This window comes from Monodelphis domestica, chromosome 8 (genome assembly GCF_027887165.1).
Source record: "Monodelphis domestica isolate mMonDom1 chromosome 8, mMonDom1.pri, whole genome shotgun sequence".
NCBI lineage: Eukaryota > Metazoa > Chordata > Mammalia > Didelphimorphia > Didelphidae > Monodelphis > Monodelphis domestica.
In genome coordinates this window covers 44,409,337-44,413,697 of record NC_077234.1, presented here as the reverse complement: position 1 = coordinate 44,413,697, position 4,361 = coordinate 44,409,337, and the positions used below count along the sequence as shown (strand labels likewise).

Below are 4,361 nucleotides of genomic sequence, written 5' to 3'. Positions count from 1 at the left end.
GTGGCTAAAAAAAAGGGTGGGGGAAGACATTGGCCTTCCATATAGATGTCTGGGGGGCAAATGGTTCCTTTGGGGGCCGGTGGTAAGCTCGGTGATAATTGCTCTTCTCAGCCAGAAGGAAGCGTTTCTGTTTCCCTCGGCTGCCCACCATTTCCTGGAGCGGGCACGTTTCTCCCAAATACCTGTAAGGACGCCAATTCCTTTTGTGTTTTTCACAATTAGCTTATCTCCAATTATATAAACAGGCAGATGATGACAGTCTTCGGTTGTGGAGGTATTATGGAAAAATAAGGGTTACTTTACTCTGAGTGTAGGTCTTAGTACAAAACAGATTAAAGCTTATGTGGATCTACACAATAATAGATAGACTAATTCCATTGTCTGCTTCTCTTAAATTATTTTATTAGAAGGAACATATTAATTATAATGAAGGCAAATGTGGACTCTGTGGGTTTCTAATGAAAATTCCTTTGTAGCCTCACGGCAGGATTTCCCACCATTTTTCTTTTTCTGATGAAATTAACTCCCTGTGGTTGGTCAGCAGGATAATCTAATTTTAGCCAATCAGCTTGGGAGCTGCCATTGACCTCACAAAGGGAGAGAACGTTACCTGCAGTCATGGCAACGCGGAGCTCAGCTCTGATCATCTCTGGATCCTTTGGAGTAATGAAAGACACCGGCTTGCTTTTGAGATGATTAATCTTTTCCCCTGTGAACCTACTTGAATACATTAGCAAAACAAGTATGATAAATTTGTTTATCCCAAGACAATCATTAGAAAATTACCTGCAAAAGTAATTCTCACTAGGGCTGGGGCTGTGAATGGTGCACCATATGGCGGGGAGACCTGAGATGAGCAGCCCAGCCCCTCCTTCACCCCCGCTGGCTGCAACAGGTTGGGGAAGTTGATGAGTTTTCAGCTGTCAGACAAGCATGTGGGGAAGAGAGAGTCACACAGACGTTGGAAGGACAAGAAAATAGCACACATGTCAACACACTAGTGAAGCTGAGAACATTTACTGAAGCGATTGATCCCATCCTGGGGTTTCCTGGAGGCATCATTTGGTATGATTGGGATGAGAGTCAAAAGAGCTGGGTTCAAATCCTGCCTTGTGATTAAAGCTATATGACAGGAGGCAAGTTGGGTGGCTCATTGTTTTGAGAACCAGGTCTAGAGATGGGGGGTTTGGAGTTCAAACCCTCCTTGGGCAAGTCACTTAAACCCCATTGCCTAGCCCTTACTACTCTTCTGCCTTAGAACCACAGTATTGATTCTAAGATGGAAGGTAAGGGGTAAAAAAAAAAACTCTTTGAGACTCCACATTCTCTGCTATAAAATGGGAATGAAATGTTGCATACACTTTTTCTCCAGTCAACCCAAGAAGGCTGGCCATTATTTTAAATTGGCCATTGAGCTAACTGGGACAATTAGACTATTAAAAAAAAAAAACAACTTTACTTCCATCTCGGAATCAATATTAAGTATTGGTTCTAAGGCAGAAGAGCAATAAAGGCTGGACAAAAGGAGCAAGTGACTTACCCAGGGTGACACAGCTAGGAAATATCTGAGGCCAGATTTGAACCCAGGACCTCCCATCTCCAGGTCTGGTTCTCAATCCACTGAGTCCCCTAACCGCCTCTGAGAGCAAAAAAAAAATTTTTTTTTAAACCCTTACCTTCTGTCTTGGAGTCAATATTGACTAGGCAATGAGGGTTAAGTGACTTGCCCAGGGTCACACAGCTGGGAAGTGTCTGAGGTCAGATTTGAACCTAGGACCTCCCATCTCTAGGCCTGGCTCTCAATCCACTGAGCTACCCAGCTGCCCCCCAAATATTTTTAATCAATACTTTCTTTGTTTTGTTTTGTTTTGTTTTTACAAACATCTGCTTCTGTTCCACCATGATAAAGCCTTAAGGATTTCTCATCTTTAAAGTGCGAGGCTTAAACTAGGACTTTGAAGGTCCTTTCTAGCACTAAATCTATAAACTTAAGATAAAATATACAGGTAGTTTGCTAAGAGGAGACCTATAATGAAACCCCATAAAAGTTGCTGCTGCCAAGGATGATGGCATCTCATGGTCATCTCAACTACTCCTGGGATGCTGAGACTGTCAGGTCTCTTGAGCTGGGGAGTGAGTTCTGAGCTTCACTGGGCCAATCAGGGTCTGTTGGGCATTAATATGGGAGCTCCCCAAAGGGCATGGGGGCCACCAGATTGCCTAATTGAAAGAGCAAGGCAAAAGTCCCATGCCAATCAGAGTAGGACTAGGCTCATGCTACATCTCATTGTCCTCTGGAATAACTATCGGTTTTGCCCATTTCACAGCTGATAGTTCAAACTCCTAAATTGGTTCAATTCATCTCCTGGGCCTCTATTTTTTTAAATCCTTGCTTTCCATCTTAGAATCAATACTATGTATTAGTTCCAAGGCAGAAGAGCAAATAATGGCTAGGCTAGGAGGGTTAGGAGACTTGTTCAAGGTCATATACACCCACTTTGAACCCAGTACCTCCTGTCTCTAGATCTAACACCTTATTTACTGAGTCACCTGGCTGCCCACTCTGGGCCACTATTGGGAAATGTACTCCAAGGCCAGTCTGATTCCCAGTTTGAATAATCACAAGAATACCAAGTCTATTAAGGGGCTCCCACTCCTAGACCCTCCCTTTCCCTCTAAACATCCCATTCCAAAATTTACTTGCTCTTCTTGTAGGGTTCTGGGCTTTGTAGGTCTCTGCTGCCATTTTGTAAGGTAAACAAGACCATTGGCCCTTGAGATTCTAACTTTCAGAAGGAACCCACATGACAGTCATTCCTCCCTGAATCTCAGACGATTTTGTGGTTCTTTTCCCTCCTTTATCCTTGTGTTATTGGTGTTATCAATTAGGAATAGCTAACTTTTCTGTAGCTCTTAAAGGTCTGCAGAACACTTGACATAGCAACCCTTCGTGCTTATTGTCATTACAAATTTACAGAAAATCATGGGCAGGAGAGGTCTACGGACTTATGGGATACACAGTCAGGATTTGTCAGGATTGGGACTCCAAATCTCAGTCTTCTGGACTCCAAAGCCAACTCTCATCAACTCTGCCATGTTGTGCCTGAAATATAGTAATTTCTCAATAAATACTTGCTTATGGATTGATGATTGGTTGGTTGAGTCCCACAATAGCCCTCCCAGATAGGGATCACCAGAGCCAACCCAGGAATCCTTTGCCCTTGGGGCAAGGGAGGAGGAATTCACCTAGGGTACACAGCTGGTGGGGGGGGGGGAAGAGAAAGAAGATATTCTGTGGGCTCCTAAAAGATCTGAGCCTGCTAATGTCACAGTAGCTGGAGTGTTGGTCTTGGAGAGCTCTAAGTTCAAATTCTGTCATATATACATACTAGTTCTGTCACTGTGGGTAAATAACTTATCCTCCGGCTCAGTTTCCTCATCTGTAAAAAGGGTAATAATAGTTGTTGCCTCACAGGATCATTATGAGAATCAAATCAAACGCACATCCACACATACACATATAAAGTACTTCATAAACCTTAAAGTTACATTTAAATGCTAGTAGTTATTATTTTTATTATTAATTCTTTACTGCTGGTGAGATACAATGGAAGAATGGGATAGAAGAAGCAAGCATGTCCTCAGATTTTGCTGTTGGAATCCCCTAAATTTTAGAGGTCTAATCAAAGCCACAGTGACCTCACTCTAGTTATAGCTCTGAGCAGTCTATTTTGCAGATAAGTAAACTGAGGCTCAGTGAAGTTAAACAAGTGTTTTCCCAGGGATGCCTACATAGCTGGGATTTAGCAAAGGCAAGATTTGAATCTAGGTCTTGCTGTCAGCATCCCTTCACCTGTCTCCACACTGCTTTTATGAAGGAGCTCAGCCATTCAATTTTGGCTTTCACACCATGTTCCCTAAGACTACTCATAATCACCAGCCTAGTGACCTCACCTCCCCATCCATCAGATCTGGGCTCAGAGTGGTACTTCCTCAAAGAACCCATTACCATTCCCAGCACTTTTGACCCAGATATGATTTTCTCTGAATCTCTCCAGACTGAAGAGATTGACTGGAGTCACATTTCTCTTGTTTCCTCTTTTCTTTAAAGCTGCCAGTTCATACTCCATCTTTTCACAAAGTAATCTCTCTCCCCAACAATAATTCTTCTGTTCTCTTTCCCCTCTGAAGCCCACAGGACTGCAATTGCAAAGCCCTTAGGAGAAACAAACAGGGCTCCAACCTCCAACAGAAGAGTGTATCTGTCGCCATAAAACAGGGATGGAGAGGCCTTGAGGCCCCAAATGTCACCACAGAGCAAAATGAAAATGCAAGGAATGAATCTTTCCCTAAACATTATC

The 4,361-nt window shown here is 43.1% G+C and overlaps 1 long non-coding RNA gene across 1 annotated transcript; it reads left to right on the top strand.

Annotated features, from left to right (window-relative positions):
• Positions 1-607: 607 nt before the first annotated feature.
• LOC103095111 (uncharacterized) lies at positions 608-3,143 on the top strand. Its single transcript, XR_471878.3, has 2 exons — positions 608-1,065; positions 2,978-3,143. It is a non-coding gene; the product is annotated as an uncharacterized LOC103095111 (long non-coding RNA).
• The last annotated feature ends 1,218 nt before the right edge of the window (positions 3,144-4,361 follow it).